We start from the raw sequence: 20230 nt of genomic DNA, 5'->3' as shown, positions 1-20230 counted from the left end.
TATTTTAAAGTTCACCCTAGGAGGGGAAATCAGCGTCTGTACCCAGTGATCTATAAGAAGCCAGGACAGTATTTTTCACTAATTAAGAGCACTGTGTACTACACAATAAATATGAACTTATTCCTTTTATCTGCTCCAGTAATGTAACTGAGGCAGCGAAAGGAAAATAATGGCATAGCATCAAATTAGAAAGGAAGGGTGAGAGTTTGACCTCTTGGAAGACAATGGCAAAACTCTTATTGGCTACAGTGAGGTCAGCCTGAGCCCAAGCCCATTGAAGTCAATGAAAAAGCTCCCATTGGTTTGGGTGTGGACCTATTTTGCATAAATGTGCCTCTATGTAAAAAGCAGTCAATTATCCAATTGGGTAGCAGAGTTATAAATATGGCCCTGAGCCTAGGGCTGCCATCACCCATTCACCAGGAACCTCACCTGTGCAGTGGATCAGCCCAGACTGATCCAGTTGCAGGACCTAGCCCTAATTCTTACAGCAGTGATAGGTTGCCTAGAAATGTCATGTAAGTGAAACTGCTATGAAAAGATTATTTTTTTCTTCCCCAGCGCTGGAAATTGTTAGATGGTCTTAGAGTCTGATCCTGGAAAACCTTACACATATGCTCATCTTTATGCACGTGAGATGGTTTCTTCAGTGGCATTACACAATGTTAAACAGTTGTCTAAGGGGTAGCAGGATCAGGGCACTAAGTAGTCTTTATCTCTCTCTATCTAAGGGATGTTTTAAAAATGGAATGAGAAAGAGGTAAATGTAAACCAGTTTTGTTTCCTTAAAGTTTAAACAGGTGATTAATACAGGCAACTAAAAGGGCTACCCCAGGTTTTTCCATTAGCAAATTGGATGTTTGTTACATGCTCATTGAAGTTAGCTCTACATGTGCAAAGTTTTATTAGTAGCATTATTTAAATATAAGGCAGGGACTCGCTCCTCTGATACCCTGAACTGTGTGTTGTTAATTACACCAAGAGCAGAGTTCAAAAAAGATGTAAAATGTGATCAACTCAGAGCTGCAGGTAATGTGTAAAAGACATATCTGAAAGAAAATAGATCTATGCATTTTATATATGCACGGTAAGTTCACTTTGGTGCTTTCTCTCTGTCTCTCTGTTAATTGCAATGTGAAATAAACAAAGGTTAAAAAGTCCCTTTAACTGGCTCTCTTGTCAAATGAATAGGGTAAGGCATTGAGGCTGGGGCTAATGAATGGAATAATTGATTAAATATGTCACATTTTTCACTAACAGGTTCACACCTTCCCCAAAGGTTTCCAGATGGGGCATAATTAGCCTCCAAACTGGCTTCACATGTCAGGGCAAAAGGGGAATAACAGTGACACTGAGAATTTAGCCAGCAGAAAATTGCTACCACAATTAGTTCCAGGCACTTAATAAAAGCGAGAAAGAACAGCAGGAAAAGAGGGAAAAGCCCTGTATGCACTCACAGTGGCCTGCTTCCACTCTCCCGCTCACACCCATAAATCGGGAGTAACTCCTTCAAAGCTAGCTGAGTTACACTTGTGTAAACTTGATGCGAGTGAGAAAAGAATCAGGCCCTGTGTATTTTGTAGCAGTGGTTCTCAATCCGAGTGCACATATCCCGAGAGGTATGCAAAGGTCTTCCACGGGGTACATCAACTCAGCTAGATATTTTCCTAGTTTTGCAACAGGCTACATTAAAAAAGCACTAGCAAAGTCAGTACAAACTAAAATTCCATACAGACAATGACTTGTTTATATTGCTCTATAGACTATACACTGAAATGTAATGACAGTATTTATATTCCAATTGATTTATTTGATAATTATATGGTAAAAAAGAGAAAGTCAGCAATTTGTTCAGTAACTGTGGGCTGGGACACTTTTGTATTTTTATGTCTGATTTTGTAAGCAAGTCACTTTTAAGTGAGGTGAAACTTGGGGTATGCAAGACCAATCAGACTCCTGAAAGGGGGTACAAAAGTCTGGAAAGGTTGAGAGCCACCTGTTCATAGGACACTAAAAGCTGGATCAGTTAAAATAGAAAAGAATGTTTCCCACTAAACATAATATTTGAAGGTGGAACTGTTTTTCTGTACTAATGACCCTTAAATCCAGATAAGCACACGGGCCTAGTGTAAATCAGTGGTGCTGCACTGAGTCAGTGCTGATTTACACAAGTTATGGATCGGGCGCATTGACTTCAGTTAACACCAGTGGAAAATCTAGCATTTATGCTGATGATTTTCAGTTGACAATCATCCCTGTGACAAATCAAACGCGCACTGGATTGAGATTCTAGACAAGATTTTCAGTTAACAAATCAACATGTTTGCTTAATTTTTTTTAGCACAAAAAATAAAAAAGATTAAATGATGTATGCTGAAAACATTCAGAATTAATAATCACTGATGGGTCCCGTAACAGGTAAACAAAATTAGGGGGGCATCTTAGCCCCATTGAAGTCAATTGACTACCTGAGAAACACAAAATAGTGACTGAAATGTATATATCTTTAAACAAACCGCAGGTGTATGGGGGTAAGTTCTGGAGACAAAGGAGCTATGCTGCTTTACGCTATCTGGGGGATCTAGCCCATTGATTTATACCAGCTGGAGACTGGCACATGAAGAGAAGGAGTGATCTGAAAAACAGGGAATTAGCGAAACCTACGAAAGGTAAGTCACAGAAGCGACCTGGTAAAACCCCATGTTGATGCCTTCTGCCAATGGAAATTGGTCTATTGTGAGAAAAGGCAGCTTTCATGAAAAATTGTCAAAATCTCTGGAGGTTTTGTGAAGCTTTTTCATTATCTCTTTTTTGCTTGAAATGGTTCTAGGCACTTTTTGCCTACTGAAAATGAATAATATTGATAGTTCTTATCAAAATGGTTATAACACCAATTTTACCAAAAAAAAACAACCCAAAAACTAACCTTGAACCCTGCGAAACAAAAAACCTCAGAATGCTGACAATTCCCCCCCGCCCCCGAGTTCATTTGTGAGCAGTAATTTGCAATAAATAACTAGATAATATTTATGGCAGAGTTTATATAGTAAATCTCTGCATTTACATATACAGTCCACATATCACTATAGCTACGTAATCGATGTATGACCCCAGATCCTGCTATACATGTGCTTACGTTAACACAGATGAGTAGTCTTCAGAAGGAAGACTTGAGGGAGTAAAATGAAGTATGGGTCTGATCCTGCTCCCATTGAAGTGAATGGCTTAAACTCCCAGTGACTTCAGTGATGCACAATCAAGCCCTATATGCACAGGTCTTCACAGGATCAGGGCCCATATTTGTTTAGCTAGCTAGCTAGTTTCTCTTGTATACATATTAACTAACTTCATATGTATGTATGAACTGTGTACATGTCATATATACTTAATCTGTGTAGCTAATTATAAAATTTAAGCCCCTATTTATATAAGTCTGTCTATTAAAAATTTCTAGCCAGACATATTTATAAATATGATGTGGCATATCCCCAGCTGGTGTGAATTGTTAGAGTTGCAGAGGCTTCTGTGGGGTGATGACACGTGACATCAGGTGAGCAGCTACCGCTCAGAATCTCTTGCAGACATTTCATACATCCTGAACACCTGTTATGGCTGATGGCAGAAACATTACTTAAACTCTTCCTGGGCTTTTGCCCCATGTATATTTCCAAACTATATCCAGAAAATGGTTCTGCCAACTCCCCTTCTTCCCCCGCCCCCACAACACACACACACACCTACTGAGGGTGATTTTACAGCTGCTCTTTCTCCTTTATCTTGTGCAATAAAAAAGCAACTTTAAAAAAAAAAAGAAACATGCTTCCTATTTGCAAATGCACCCTGGATTCTTCTCCCAGCCCCGATTTATTATTCATGTGCTCAGCACACGGTTGCTAGATAGTATTATTGTTCAGTTAATATGGCTGTGGTAAAGCGTGGGAGGGCAGACGCCAGGCTGTCTGCTGACAGTTTGCTAGTCTTGTTATTAACTTCTCCTTGGGCTTCCATTAATCCAGAGTTTTTGCACTTGGCTTCAGGCTTGCCCCTGGCTGTTCCACCTCTAATGCATAATTACAACTGTTGGGACCTTCCTTTATCTTAGAGGGGCTATAGGTTTGTTACCTGGCACATGCTCCTTCTTTCCCATTCCTTAACCCTTCCTACTTTCATCTGACCTATAAGTCTCCCTACCCCTCCTCCCATTTCCACAGCTGTAACTTAAGAGTAACTCCATTGAATTCAGCTGAGTTATACTGGGATGAATGGGGAATCCGGCATATTGTCTGGTTATGAGCCCTAAACTCAAAAGTCTGCCACCTGCTGCCTTCCTGTTAAACAAAGCTCCTTTTAAAAGGTCATTCACCTGTTAATATTTGGATTTTAAAGCGAATTAGCTCCTCCAAGGCTCATCCCTTTACTTGGCTTCAAATATTTCCCTGGGCTCTTTATTGTATCTTTTTTCATAAAGCCACCCAACCCTCTGCTAGACAGAATGCCTTGGATCAGGAGCTTGTCCTCTTCAGATCTAAAAGGCGAGTGGCTTGGAGGAATATTGAGACGTGGTATTATTTATTAAGTGCCAACATGCCCTGCCACGTGCAAGACACACAATGGAGTCGGTCCCTGGCCAGAGGAGCATTTGATCTAGAAGGCAGGATGTGCTAAAGACGGTGAAATTTTCCCCTATGCAGAAGGCGAGTGCAGGGCCCTATGAACTGCTTAAATTCCGCACAAGCCCTCAAAATGAAAGTTAAGGTTGAGTGGACGACAGAGGTTGGCCTGTTCTGTTCATTCCCTGTGAATCCCCTGGTATTGGCCACCATTGGAAAACGGGACTCAGGGCTAGACGGACCATTGGTCTGACCCAGTGTAGCCATTCACATGTTCTTACGGTCAGAATTTTTCCAAAGCTCTCCGCTCCCAGTTAGGTGCATGAAAAAGTGGCCAGATTTTTCCCAAGAGCTCAGCATGCTGGATGCAGGCTGGGTGCTGAGCTCTTTTGGAGAATCCACCCATCGGTGTCAGAATGGGCATTGGTGGGTGCTAAGCCCTTGAAAATCTGTCCCTAAGCAGGGCCTGGCCCTTGTGCTGGGGCAATGTCAGCGTGAAAAGCACCAGATGATTTTACTCCCCTTTGGATAGTGCCAGAGACCAGTGGATGTGGCTATGGGTGCTACTTAGACCTGATCCCTGCTGAAGTGGATGGGCCATGTATCTTTATTGCCTGAAGGTTTCACTGCCTCTTTCTTTCCTACGTGCCTGTAAAACAAAAAAATACCCAGAAAAACCCAGCCCCTGCAGGGCCCCTGCAGCTCCACAACTGATGGGCTCATGCTTTCCCTGGGAGCACAGGCTGGGCTGCAGCTACGCAGAACGCTGTGTAGCAAGAGCCTTCTTCTGCACCCCCCAACTCATGTGCACATGGCATCTGTGAGTCACCTGAGTGAAGGACGCAGAATGGGATCCTAAATCTGTCATGTTGCCTCCACCAGCGGCCCATCCCTGATTCGCTTTGGAAGGTGAACTCCTCCCTGCCCTGTGCCCAAACCTAGTAACTGGGCTGGGAGCCAGGTGGGACGTGGGTTGGAAGTGGAGTAAGGAATCCTTCCCCTCCACTTCCAACCCCTCTCCAGCTCCCAAAGGCTCTAGTAGCCACCTCTGTCCTGATGGAATCCTTTTGGGAGGGGGTGGGGCTGGGTATCAGCTGATCCTCTGGCCCTCCCAGGGCCTGCATGCTGTCATGCCAGGTGCCTTGCATGGGAGTGGGCTCCAGCCCACCTAGGGGGTGAATGTATTTTTTCACCTTCTTCATTTGCTCCCTACAATCTCCGGCTTATGAATGCTCTGGGACCAAATCCTCAGCTGGTGTAAACCAGGATGGCTCTGTTAAAGTGAACTTTACACCAGAAGAGGATCCTCTCCAAAAAAGCCTTTCCACCAGAAAACCGAAACTTGTAGCACTGAGACCCCCCCACACTCCAAACCCCAACACGGAGATCCCCCCCACAAGATCTAAACCCCAACACTCAGACCCCCTCTTGTCTCCAAACCCATAGGGGGGGAAAAAAAGGAGGAAATTAACAAAATCTTAAAAACCCTCCTTCAAGAAGAGTTTTGACCCTGAAAAGGGAGAGGGGGCAGAGACACCATTAAGGCCACCAGGGATTTGACCTAGAGGATATTAGAGTGAAGGGCAGCAGGATAAAATCCTAAAATAGGTAGATTTCTGGATAGGAAAATGATTGTGATCTATCTGTGTGAACTCTCTGCTTGGGAGAGCCCTGGTACTGCCCAGTTCTCCATTGTAACCCAGAACAGCTGTGCTGTTGGTCCCAGTGAGGAGAGAACAAGGTGAACAATAGCACAAACCTCTCAGATCCCTCAGGTGAAATGAATCTCTCTGGTCTGGGCCACGTGCCACAGTTGGGTTTTGGTATAAAGTGAGCTGCATGGGCCCATCGTAAAACACAGACACCTCCCCACAGCGTGCCCAGCCTAGTTAGCTAGCTATATATATGGCCTTCATTGCCCCAGTACATGAGGATCTCTCAATTATTCATGGCCTGTATCCTAATAAGGCCTTGTGAAGTATTCTCCACATTTTACAGATGGGGGCAGTAGGGGTTAGTCTCAGGAAAACTAATCTGAATTAACAGTTAAAGTGGTTTAGCTAAACCACCTTAAATCCCAGTGTGGACGTTCTTATTCAGAATTAAAGTGATCTTCATTTGATTTAGCTTGTGGTTTTTGTTTTGTTTTGGTAGTGAATTATTTCCAAAGTGACTTAAGCTAAATCAAATGAAACCACTTTCGTTCTGAATAAGAATGACCGCGCAGGGTTTTAATGTGGTTTAACCAGTCCATTGGAACAGTTAATTTGGATGAATATGCCTGAGTACTCCAGTGTAAACAAGACGTTAGGTGACTTATCCAAGGTCCCATAAGAAGCCTGCAGCTGAGTCAGGAGTTAAGTTCCTGAGTCCTGGTGCAGTCCTCTAGTGAATCCTTCCTATGTTATCTCCCACTTCCTTTCGGACACCAGTTAAAGGGCTTTGCCATTCTCAGCTGGATGGATTGTGTCTTGCCGCATTTCCCCCACATGGGTCCTGGCTCTACCTTTCCGGACACAGCTCTTAGTAAGCAGGATGAGCCGGGATGCATTGAGAAGCAGGCTCGCTGGTGGCTGATTGTGGCAAGCTGGGTCCTGTTCCCTCGAGATAGAAACTATGGAATCATGGGAGTACGGCAAGTGAGGAAGTGGGATAAATATGTGTCAGTTAAAGCTTTGTCTTAACAGTCAGAGTGACTGAATTTTACATATGGTTGTAGACAAGCCGGGTGGTTCTGAAGTGATCCAGTCAGGCCTGTGGCTTTGTCTACACTAGAGGCCGGGTGCTCTGTTATGCAGCATCTTGCACAGGCATTTCCACTCGTGCAAAGTTGGTGTAAAACTTTTTACTGGGTACATAACTGTATAAGATACAGAGTAACAGATAGCCCAGTGCCCTATCTGCCAGCCCCTGCCGTCTAGTGGGACAGGCTAAGAAACCTGGGTTCTATTCTTGAGAGGCAGTGTGGTCTAGTGGGTAGAACATTGGATGGCGACTCAGCAGATTGAGCTTCTATTCCCTATTCTGCAGGTGACCTTGGTCAAGTCCCTTCGTCTCTGTTTTTCCCCTCTCAGCCTTTGTCTGCCTTTTAATGGTAAGCTCTGTGGGGCAGGTGCTTCCTGGCTATGTGTCTGGACAGTGCCTAGTACAATGGGAGGTCGGGACCAACTCTCTAGGCACTCTGGATCAGAAGTGCTGGAGCTCCCAGAGCTCCAGCTCAAGTCAGTGAGAGCTGTGGGTGCAGCAGCTCTGAAACTCAGGCTCTTGGGGGAAACCAGAGAAGAGTCTGTTTGGATATTATTTGAAGAGAGCAAAAAAAGGATTGCAGTTATGTCCATCCCCCGCCTCCTCCCTGGTGTACATTCAGAAAGGACTTTCATTAGGAGAGCTGGGTGAATGGCTTAAAAAAAGCAGATTGAGAGAACCTGGGTAGGTTAGACATGTGAAACTTTTTAACTCTAATATAGGTAAGCACTGGAATAGCTTATGGGGCGGGTGAGGGGGCAGGTATGGATTCCCTGTCATCAGAGCTTTTAAAGAACAGGTTGGCCAAACACCTAGACCATCCCTGAGAGGTGTGCTTATATCCTGCGGGGGGGGGGGGGGGGGGGGGCAGGGTGTTGTTGGATTAGATGACCTCACAAGGTGGCTTCTAGGGTGACCAGACAACAAATGTGAAAAATTGGGACGGGGTGGGGGGTAATAGGAGCCTATATAAGAGAGAGACCCAAAAATCAGGACTGTTCCTATAAAATCGGGACATCTGGTCACCCTAGTTGCTTCCAGCTCTACAGTTCTATAGTCCTACTGGTGCAAAAACAGTGAGTTGGGGGTGTTGTGATGTAGGGGGTTGTAATTATTTGCAAGCATCTGGTTAACTGTGGGGTGTTTGTGAAACCATTTTCAATCCCCAGGTGTCTCTCAGATCGTAACACAGATGATCAAATTCTGGCTGTGAGTGTGTCTCTCATTGTTCTCCTGTTCAGTGCCTTTGCTCATCCAATCAGAGAGCAACTACAATACCATGTGACTTGGGTGGCCAACTACACAACACCACAAATGACATATAGTGAATGGTCAAGGAGAACAATCCTCAAACAACCCATAATCCAACAATTATTCAACTGAGCCAATGGTTCTTAAGCAGAGTATTGTAAACAGGTGTTGGGAGATGAAGACCATCCTGCCCTTCTCATATCATTGAGCCATGCAGGGGTGTTCTGGTTAGATTCTGGCTAGATGGAAGTAGAACTCAATGGGGAAGCCGCTGGGTCATGGGAGGCAAGTGGAAAGTGGCCAAGATAGAAGGGTCAGAACAGACGGGTCCAGGGAATTGTGGGATAGCAACAGTGGACTCCCCAGACACTAAGCTGAAGCTCATGTTGCCAGGCAAGTCCTCAGTACCAGATGGGCAGGCTTGGTGGTATGTTACATCAGCACACAGGCGTGTACCCAGAGTGCTGGGTGAGCCTTGCAGTCCATGTTTTGAGGGGGTAACGATACATGTCAGGGAGCTTTGTGTGCGGACTGTCAGGGGGGATGTAGGTGGGCTTAAACATATGTTAGAGCTCATGAATATCATATAGAGTGTGTCTACACTACAAGCAAAAGGGGAACCAAGCATGGAAAGAGCTGGGAACCGTTGATCTATGCTCTCTGGCAAAGACTTGTGAATCCATTCAATGAATACCAGGGTTGCTTCATGATTGACTTAGTAGCCAAAAAAAGGCATTATTAAGGAATATTATTCATAGGGTGAAATTCACCCATATGCCGTGGCATGCCGCTAAGACTATGTGCCCCTTACATCCCATCTAACTGCTAGTTTAAGGGCATCAGTGGGATTTGACCTTGTGTTGGGGTGAATTTTGCCCATAAAAAATAATTCAGCCAGCTCTAGAACATAAGAATGGCCATACTGGGTCAGACCAAAGGTCCATCTAGCCTAGTATCCTGATAGTGGCCAATGCCACATGCCCCAGAGGGAATGAACAGAACAGGTAACCATCAAGTGATCCATCCCCTGTTGCCCATTCACAGCTTCTGGCAAACAGAGGCTAGGGACACTCTATGACTGGACATTACTTCTTGATAAGCTCAGCTGGACTGGAAAGGGTATGTGCTATGGGGCACAGCGGCAGTGCTGAGTGAAATAGTGTCTACTGTGAAGCATAATATTGCTTTTGGAAAGTCTTGTGAAGCTGTAGGAAAAACCTTGAACAGAGGTGCCGATTTGTCGATCTTGCCATGTTGAAAATCCTCATTGGGCAGCTCATCTGTGGCTAATGAAGATCTGCATCCAAATACAGTGGGGGGTGGATTTTGAAAGTACTTTTTACAAATCAACCCCAAATGGGTCAATATATACTGCATAGAAGAAGCTTGGGTTTTTATTGTTTGTTTGTTAGTTGGATAGGAAAAACTACCCAGCGTGTCCCAGGGCTGCAGGGTTAGCAGTATTTTCATTGCTATTTATATCAGGGCATTTAGGCCGTGTTCAGGAATGACTCAGACTCTTTCCAAGCAATGTCGAGATGGAAACATGTTTGGAAGATGGTCTAATCCGGGGGTGTGCGTCCTTCCAGACAACATCTTCTGCAGAATGTCCCTCTGCTGGTGACACAGTCGGCTCCTCCTGAACAAACACAACCGCAGGAAGTGAAAAATGAGATATGACTGGCTCTTGGGGTGGAATTCAAGCCCCCGGTGTCTGTGGGTGCAGCTCCATTGACATCAATGGAATTCACAATGTTTTGCACCAGGGCTGAATTTAGTCTTGGCTTAGATTAAATATGTCACTAAGGGCTGGATTGTGTAGCCCTTCCACTGGTGGACACTTACACAAGTAGTTCCACGACCTTCAATGGGGATCCTGGTGCAAATTAGTGCCTTCCAATGGGAGGAAATGTTTTGCAACAATCTACTCTTCCAGCTTCTGAACCATTCTGAGAAAACTGGAGAAGAAAAATAAGACCCACAGCTAGATCCTCCGCTGGTGCGAAACAACAGCATCGGTGGAGCTATGCTGAGGTGCTCTAGCTGGTAGATCCGGCCGATTGACTTCAATGGAGCAATGCTGATTTACTGCAGCTGAGCACCCCAAGAACTCTCACTGAAGTCACTGGGAATGCACCTCTAAAAAGCAGGCCCCCGTTTCTATTCTAGATGTTGTCTTTGACGTTACTACTTATACAGAGTTCATCACAGTAGTTTGAGTGCTTTCCAGCAGTGCATTAAGCAACAGGACTAACATCTATCTTGCATTGGATACCCACAAACTGAGGCACCCCCAAAATCGGACACCACTTAGCCTTACTGGTATTTCTGACTTGTCATTCAGGAGCCCCTACAAGCTCCAATTTGGGATCAGGATCCCATTGTACTGGGTGTTGTAGAGCCACATAACAAGACAGGAAGCTCTTGGAGGCAGAGACTGGGTAGAACTGTCTGTGCCTCCATTTCCATTTCTATAGAATAGGGATAATAATTCTCCATCTCTCCTGGGTGTTCTGAGTTGGGAAGAGTCTCGGACAGAAATTTAAGTGCTAGGGAAATGCAAAGCAGAAGTCAGAACAACATGTTTGTTACAAGATGTAAGTTGCAAAATCCCTTGCCTTGCAGTCTTCTGAGATCCTCAGTGGAATGCATTTTGTCATGAACCATAAACTGTGTATTTTGCTCCAAGGGCAGGTGCAGTTTCTTCTCCCAGGGAGGGCTGATGACAAGCCACTGCTTGGATTTTCCTTTCCAAGCTAGTTTTTGGAGTGATTACCACATCATATAGCAGTCACTCCCTCTTTACTTTTGGTGAACCGATGGCCGAGATTCCAATGAAATCTAATACCATCACCCAAATAGTTAATAGCCGTAGCAATTGCAGTCCCAACCAAACTTTTTTTTTTTTTTTTCATGGAAAGTGTTTCCTATTTGTATACTATATGTTTAAAGTTAATTGCCTGATTATGTAGTAGAGATGCAATAATCTAGCATACCTATCTACCTGCCCTGTATAATCTTCCGAGCAATAAATGCACATCCAAATACACTGAGCCAAATTTAAATAACTGTCCAAAGATTTCATCTCCACAGTCTCTTATGATCAAAACTTTTCAGTAAATGCTGGGCTCTAGAATTAAACCATCAGATGTTCTCATGGTCAGAGCAGGGCGGCAGGAGGCCTGGGTTTTACGCTTTCTGCTGCTGACTCCCTGACTTGGAATCATTCCAGATGACCTGGTGCTAAAGCCCAGGGCTCAATTTCTGCCTCTCATCCACTCAGGTGTTAAAATGAAGGCCAGCTCCTCAGCAGGGTATAAATCAGCAGAGCAATGAGGCTAAGCCAATATATACCTAGCAGGCCCTTAATTTCTCTAGCAACTGTCATGAATCCCCTCATCCCCAGCCTAGAAATGAAGGGGCCAAGCCTAAAGTTGTTAGTCTGGTGAAGCACCTAGTGACGTCAATGGATATTTCGCCTGAGTAAAGACTAAGGCCCAGCTCCACCAAGGGACATAGACATTGCAATGCTGAGCATCACAACTTCTGGGAAAATCACAGGAGTTACAGTGCCTGAGTCTGATGCTGAGGCTCCTCTACAGTGAATGGGGAGAGATGGGGGGGGTCTTGCAATCTGATCCCCAAAACCCAGCACACTGAGCAGGGAGCAGCCTAAGTTAGCCAATGGGAGAAGCCAGTGGCGGGGGTGGGGAGTGCTGAGCCCCCTACCCCTCTCAAAGATAGGTGCCTAGTTCCGGGCATCAGGGAGACACCTAGCTTTGCTAACCGATCCATGAGTGGGAATGGCTGGGCAGTTTAGACACAGCTTGTGCGACTGAATGGGGTGCCAATGTGGCTCCACAAGATGGGAGGAGATGGCGGTGTTGTCACCTTGTAACTTTTAGCCAGAGAGAGGGAGAACGAAGGGGGCGGAGGTAGGGCTGGATGTGCATCGTCCCTCCCCCCGCTCTCTAGTCACTTAGAAGCTCAAGGGGGATTCTCCATATGGGGGAATTTCCTTCCCCATCTTTCTCCCTAGGGGCAGTGCGGTTTCTTCCCAGGAGATTGCTATTGGGTCAGGCCACCAGAGTCAATGCAGGGGGCCCAATCTACCTTTGCCTGGCATCCTCCTTCATGCCTGGGCAAAGTGGGTGAAAAACACCCCCAAATGCAGACTCCCCATTCCCCCCTGCTTTGTGCTGGCATAAATGATAACCCAATGGTCAAGGGCAGCTGTGGGGAATCAGCCCCGGGGAATCAGCCCCAGGACCTCAGCCAGGGTGGCTCTGATTCACCCATCATTGGCATGGATCTCAGGGGATCTATGGGTTCTGAGGGCTAAGCTCCCACCCCCCAACTCATCTGTGGCAAGAGAGGGGAAAGGGAAGATGTGAAGAAGGGGTGGGGGCAGGAAGCCTCAATGTGTTTTCCATCCTCTGGGCTCTCCACTTGTTTTCCTTTCCCATCCAGGCTTAGGCAGTTCAAGGCCCCTGAGGAAGGACTTTAGGATCTGGTGGTTTGTTGTGGGAGTGTGAAATGAATTAGCCCCAATTAATGGGGGTCTGAACTGGGAGAAAACTCTGGGTGGGAGTTTTTACTGTGTGTTCTCTTCTCCCAGGATTTCAGGCAGTATGTGTGAAATTAAAATTAGACTACAACCATCAGATCAAGTTCTGGGAAAACTTGGTTATGTCCCAAAGGCAAAAATCAAGATGAAGGCAAAAGGTCATCGTCCCGATTCCGAACCAAATGTGGTGCAATGTTCATTGCCTGATTCCAAGACATAGCTGCACCTCAAAAGAAGCACATCTTCTGCCAATGGTAAATTACCACCCAGGCAATTTGGAGCATGTTCAACTTCCAGTCAAAGATTGCAAAAGGCACTGGAGTCTTCCAGTCCTGAGATCATTCATCCAGGAGGCCAGCCCCACACACAAACTGCGGGCCGGATCCTTGGCTGGTAATTTGGCATAGCCAGGGTGGGAGGAGAGCGTGGAAAATAAATCTCTTTTCCCCCCATACAGGGGAAATAGCATCTCCCAGTTTGAACTGCAGCCTGTAGCAATTGCAAAGCATGGTCTATTTGCATTGTGAAAGGACTTGCTTTCATAATGCTATCGAGTATTTTGGCAGATTTAACTGCTTGTAGCTGAAATTGCTTGGAATTTACCGCCGATCCCAACTGTTTGATTCTGTCATCTCTTTGGAAGTAGGTTTGTCAGGTTGTTATGTGTTTTATAAGCTACCTGCTGGTCATGGTATTCAGTATCCAGGATCACAGCTTTCTCTGTGTAGAACTGCCAAACTCCTTTGGGGAAAGGATAGCTCCTCTAAAAAGCAACAGTTTCAGCTTTATTAGGGTTTTATATTCATGCTAGAGGGGGAGAGGAGTTGTCTACACAACAGTTTCAGCTTTATTAGGGTTTCAGCTTTTATTAGGGTTTTGTATTCATGCTAGAGGGGGAGAGGAGTTGTCTACACAACAGTTGTCTTGTTATTTCATATATAAAATGGAGGAAAAAAGACACCAGATCCTTTTCCTCTTAAAAACGAGTTGGTTCAAAATAAACACTGTCCATTCCACCCTCCTTCACCAGTGGAATCAGTGGGAGTTTGTCTTTGCTTATAATAGGCTAAATTGTGTTGGTTTGTTTTTTTCCCACAAGCCCTGAGCACTGTCTGTCTGAGGATCTGCCCACGCTCCCAAATAAAAAGGGTGTTCTTAACCCAGGTGTTAAAATAGCAGTGAAAACAGCAAATCAGCTTTTAGCTCACGTTGGCAACTCAAATTTAATCCTAGGCTGCCGGGTAGGACAATTGATTTCACTCCATATAGAGCAGGAGTTTTTTAGAATTTCTGTTTCTATTCCAGGATTAAGTTTGGTTATGTCTGAAACTGAGATTTCATGGCTGGCAACATAACAAACACATAGGCCGTGATGCTGCAAAGATTAGCCCACATTCTTAACTTTATGTACGATGTCCTTCCCTTCAGCAGTCCATCCCTATTAGGCAAAACACTTGAACCTAGGTCTAATTTTAGGCATGTCCTTAAATCAAGAGAACCTAAGCATGTGCTTGGCTGCATGGCCCTGCTGGATGACCTTGAACAAGTGATGTCACCGGCCCATACCTCAGTTTTCCTGTCTGTAAAATGGGGTTAATGATCCTGACCTCCTTTGTAAAGTGCTTTGAGATCGACTGATGGAAAACCCTAGATACTATTAGTAAGCATGTGCTTAAATGCTTTGCTGTATGCAGGGCCTGGGAGTAAATAGTTCCACTGACCTCTGTGGGGCTACTCTGTGCTAAAGATTATCATGCATGTGAATCTTTCCAGGATTAAGGCCACCCTCTGAATTTTCACACTGAAATGCTGCTTAGCACTGGAGGCAGACTTTTTTTTTTTTTTTGGCTCTTTACATCAAAATGGCCATTTTGGTTTGTCTCTGCATTGAAATATGAAATACAAGAGAAATGTTCCTTTGTTTGTTTGCCAGCTGCTAAAATGTAATTTCCCCTTATAAAATTTACACAATTTTTTTTATTTCAATAAAACTACTTATCCTTAATGGCCACATGTGCATATTAATTTATTCAGCCCCTCTTGGGGGTGGAAATGCCCATTCTCTGGGGAAAGGAGCGAGGAGTTTGGGATAATAGATTTGATCACAGGATAGGGCCCAGCTGTACAGATCTTCCTGCTCTGTGAATGCAGCCCCCCTTCACTTTGCCAACTCTCACCTGTTTTGCTCCTTGTTAGGCATCATTTAAGGCATCTGTCACCCATATATCTATATACAAAAAATAAAATTGGGAGAAATTTTAAAAAATATTCACATTACCGTCATCCTCTTTTCCTTTCACCACTGTTATGGCCTTTATTTCAGTACCTCAGATGACCTCTAGAATGAAATATTTGCCCTATTCTAGCAAAGTGTTGTTTCCCTCCCTCCTCCTGCCCTCCTAATAACAAGTTACTCTAAATCACTACTGAAATAATGAAATAAATCCAATTCAAATAGAGCCCCCTGGCAGTCTTGCCACAGAGGGCGTGCTTTTTATGTTTGGATGAGTAAAAGATAGGGGGTCAACACCATAAATGAGGAGGAAGTGAGTGTGGGGGAGGAATTATGGAAGGGTTTTTATTATTATTTGTATCCCCAGAGCACCTAAAAACCCCAGACATTGTACAAGGTGCTGTACAAACACAGAACGGACCCCAAAGAGCTGAGGCTGGTGGGAAAGGCCAGACGCTTTGTTATTCCTTGGACGGTTTGCTTGGTTGTTGATCCTTCTCTCACTTTGCAAAGTGGAATCTGTTCCCCCATGAAAGGAGGGGTGGGTCATCTTTTGAAAGGACAATGCAGCAGACCTGATAGGACAACAGGCCTGCAAATGAAATTAACCCACCTCACAGACTACACCGGGCCCGATCCTGCCTGCACTGGGGGGAACAACCAGCCACAGGGCTTTAATGGAAGCTGGATGGGGACCCTAAAAAGAACCTCCCTGTGCCTAAAATCTTATCCCTCCTGCACTGCGTGGAAGTGTAAATAACTGCCATAGGCTACCATCTGATCTCACAGGGAGGGGACAGTTTGGGGGGAACAGGGAATACAGGCTTAAGACCCTCCCCCGCTGTCAAACGCCAGTTTATACACTTCTCCTCTTCAGAAAAAATGTACTTCCGTCTCCTTCATGTGGGTTCCAATTCCGCGGTGTGTCAGAGCTAGGATAAGACAGAAGAGAATCCGGTTCCTGGATGAATGGGGTTTACGCTATCAGACAAGGTGGGAAGAGTCGGGGGCGAGGGGAGAATCGTTTAGTCCCTAGTTTAAATGGCGTGTAGGCAACGGGACTGGGCTACTAGAGTGGGTCCTGTGTGTGAGCAGAAGTCTCGTGTATAAACAGCTCGTGTGTGTCTACACGGCCTGTTCCAGAGGCGATCGAACCGGCCCGAGATTGCAGGGTTTGCTTCTGTGATGGTTCTGCGCCGTTTCTGTGCGTTTCCTACGAACCCCACAGAGTTTCTGCCCCTAGGAGGTGCAGGCTGGGGGGGGGATCTCTGCTTCAAACTCGGGGCGGGGGGAGAGGAGGAACATTTGGAAAGGATGAAAATTTGTGTTTTAAAACCCTGCTCAAAAAAGCGAAGGGCTCAAAGTGCTTGCAAACGGGGGTCCCGTCACAAAACAACACATATTTGCTTGTGTTTAATGCTAACAAGGGGCTCGGTTTTCCACCGATTTAATGGGGGGGGGGAAGAGAAATCCACATGGATGCCTGGTGGCAAGACGGGCGCCTCAGGATTGAATTTGCATGTCATTAGCCTGGAGAGAGGTGTATTTATGTAATTAAACTCCACATTTAAGACACCGCGGACGTTTCACTTCCGGAATGCCAAGAGGGAAGGGATCAAACAAAACAGAGGGGGAGGGGGGGTGTCAAGCAATAATAACACAGCGCAGCCCAATTAATCAAATTCGGCAAAAGAATCCACAAAGCCGGCGAGGTGCACTGAATGCCGCAGGAGAATTCTTAAAGAGGCAGTTTGGACGCAATCCAGCTCGGGTGAATTCGGATCAGCCCCGTTTAGACACAGGAGAGAGAGAAAAAGAGGAACGCTTGCTGCTGTCTAGACCTCGATCCAGCTCTTGGGTGTCTGTTATGGCTAGCGGCTTGTTCGTTACAGGTGACCCAGGACCCAGTCCTGCAGTCGATGACCTATGGGAGATTCCTCTGACTTAGATGATACAGGTAAACCCTGCCATGCACCAAGATGAAATGAGGATCCGATCCTAGCAGGGCTTCAGAGGTGCTGATTTTATTTTCTTCTCGCCCCATAGATTTTAAAAGAGGAAGTATTTGTAGCTCAATGATCTCGCTCCCTGGGCCACATCCCTTTCCTCCACCTCAGCTTAAAGGCTGAAGCCCCCCTGACAGGACACTATACTGCCCAGGAAGGAAATCCTGCACATGGCTTGGTCTGGGGGTAAGGCCCCCCCGGGAGGATTATAATGAAAGCCCAGCTACCGATGGGGAACCGGTGGGGTTCCAAGGGCTCCAATTCGCATCTCCATCCTTGGATGCTTACCAAAGAGTTTGCCTGCTCCGTGCAATGCAGGGATGCTGGTAGGGCCACCTGAAGGAATTAATGTTCTGTATACGGCCTATCACACCGGGGTCCTGATCCTGGACTTGGACTCCGAGACGCGAGCGCCATGCCAATAACCAAGAAGAACAATGTAATCCAGCAATTAACAGGCCCACCCAAGGGCCTTAGACCAAAAGGTGCAAAGGCTCCGCTTTTCTCTGATTGGTTTTGGAGACAATTTGCTGGAACCTGGTTTTGTTACAATTGAAAGTGGATGGTCAGATCCCCCTCGCCCCATGAAACCGACCAACCGAGCATCCCCAAAGCCTTCCCCTGGGAGTGATGGGCTCTTGCTGCTATGGATGGGTTAAGAGGATGCCGAATCTCTCTGAAACTCTTGTACTTCAAACCAGCTTCAGCAGGGCTTGGAGTTGTAAGGTGCGGGTTTACCTGGGCCATGTAACAGTGGTAGGGGCAGCTCCCGCTGTCTGCCATACAAACCCCCTCATTAAGCATCAGTTCAGGGGAGCTAGACATGTTACGAGCGGGGAATAACGTTTGCATCGACCCCTGTTCCTACTTGCAAGGCGGAGGACGCACAAGGAGAAAGAAAAACGAACCCTGCACCTCAGTCGGAGAAGGGAGGAGGGTTAATGGGGGGGGGGGTGTTCTTCTTTTGAAGAAAACTTCTTCCAGAAATGAAAGCCTGAAAGAAAAACAAAGGCTTTTGCAAAAACAGCTTGGAAGCTCCAAGATTAAACCCCCTGGTTCGCAATCCATGTTCATTTCAGCGGCGGATGGGGCAGCATCGCTGCCAGTTTCGCTGGTGCTTTTTGGCTCTAAAGCACTTTGCAGAGGTCAGCAAACACCCTTTCCGCCGGCCTGTGCGCCCGCAGAGCCCGGGCCCGATCCCTCATTGCTCTGCAGCGCGCCTGGGCGTCACACCTGCCCGCAGAGAGCGCCGAGCGCGGGGTGGTTTCCAGCCGGAGTGAGGCCTGATTCTCACAGCGGGTGTTCTCAGACGATGGCTAGCCAACAGTGTCCCCTCTTTTCCTTGTCCCCCCTCCCCTCTCAGTATTCATCTCTTGTCTTTGTATTTAGAGGGTGAGCTCTGTGAAACCGGGACTGACTTTTTGCTCTGTTTGTAAAGCTCCGAGCACCATGGGTCCTGCTCCTGGATTGGGGCTCCTCAGTGCTATAATTAAGAACAGATTTAAAATGTTTTATGAAAGATAATGTTAAAATTGTCTAATGCACAGGTTAAGGAAAGAGTGTCTATACCTCTATGTATAAAGCTTAAATTACCCACAAGTACAAAATTTGGTTTAAAAGTCATAAAAGACATATAGGACATAATCTTCAATATGCCAGATTTGGGTTGATAAACGTAAGGATAGAGTGTAGCTATTAGCACCCAAATATTCGGGTCTATCACTCCTAGGAGGTTAAGGAGTACTTGTGGCACCTTAGAGACTAACAAATTTATTAGAGCATAAGCTTTCGTGAGCTACAGCTCACTTCATCGGATGCATTTGGTGGAAATGCCCCAATTTTTTTCCACCAAAAGCATCCGATGAAGTGAGCTGTAGCTCACGAAAGCTTATGCTCTAATAAATTTGTTAGTCTCTAAGGTGCCACAAGTCCTCCTTTTCTTTTTGCGAATACAGACTAACACGGCTGCTACTCTGAAACCTAGGAAGTTAGACTCAGAGTAGCTTGTGGAAAACAAATATCGCAAGGAGTGTTGGCTTGTCCCTCAGTAACGGAGAACTGAGGGTGGACTGACTGGCCCTTTACACCTCTCTGGCTGCGTCAAAGGTCCTTAAATAAGTCAGTGGAATTCACACCCCTTCGGTCAGTGGAAGACTGTGTCAAACTCCTCCAGGAAAATCCCCTTTCAAATCTCCTCTCAGCTCCTGTCGCTTTTTCTATCAGAGTTCGTTGGACAGCTCTGATGAACTGACCCATGCCCGTGCTGGTTTAATAAGGGCCCCAGCCTCCTTCTTCTGCCTGTTTTGGGCGGAGGCGGTGCTGGGGGGAGGATGTCCTATTCCCCCTCCCCCCCCCTTTTGATTTGCTGTTTTGTTTTTAATTGGAGCTGGCTATAGTTTTTTTTAACTTTCAGTGACATCTGGGGTGGGGGGGGGGAAAGTAAAATATTTGGACTTTTTAAACCTCTTTCAAAAACAAAAACAAAACCCCCCTCAGATAAACACATTTCTGACTCCGCCAATGAGCTCCCGGGGCTGAGTCTGCCCTGACTTGCCCCCGGAGCAGAATCCATTCAAGCCCGTGGGGGAGGGACACGGGTGGAAAGCCAGCGTGGGCTCCTGTGGACAAACATTTATGCTAAACTCCCCCCCCCCCGCCAAAAAAAGTAGCCCAAACCTGTTGCTCCAGTGCCTCCCCTCCCCCCGTCCCACGGCCTGGCTTGCAGGAAGGCAGCTGCCATTAGCCGGCCTGTTTGTTAATTACCGTGATGAGGGGCTGCCCTCAGGGCTCCGTGACGTCACTGGCCGCCTGGGCCAAT

General features: G+C 46.1%; 1 long non-coding RNA gene across 3 annotated transcripts; it reads left to right on the top strand.

Annotated features, from left to right (window-relative positions):
• The first annotated feature begins 419 nt into the window (after nt 1–419).
• Nucleotides 420–18325, top strand: LOC119849012. Of its 3 annotated transcripts, XR_006277327.1 has the most exons (4): nt 420–518; nt 2522–2669; nt 17299–17363; nt 17453–18325. It is a non-coding gene; the product is annotated as an uncharacterized LOC119849012 (long non-coding RNA). The 3 variants fall into 3 exon arrangements; XR_006277326.1 differs by having other exon boundaries at nt 17299–18325; XR_005290392.2 differs by lacking the exons at nt 17299–17363; nt 17453–18325 and adding an exon at nt 13225–14065.
• Nucleotides 18326–20230: the final 1905 nt, after the last annotated feature.

Source organism: Dermochelys coriacea, chromosome 27 (assembly GCF_009764565.3).
Source record: "Dermochelys coriacea isolate rDerCor1 chromosome 27, rDerCor1.pri.v4, whole genome shotgun sequence".
Classification (NCBI taxonomy): Eukaryota; Metazoa; Chordata; order Testudines; family Dermochelyidae; genus Dermochelys; species Dermochelys coriacea.
This window is presented reverse-complemented; position numbering and strand designations above follow the sequence as displayed.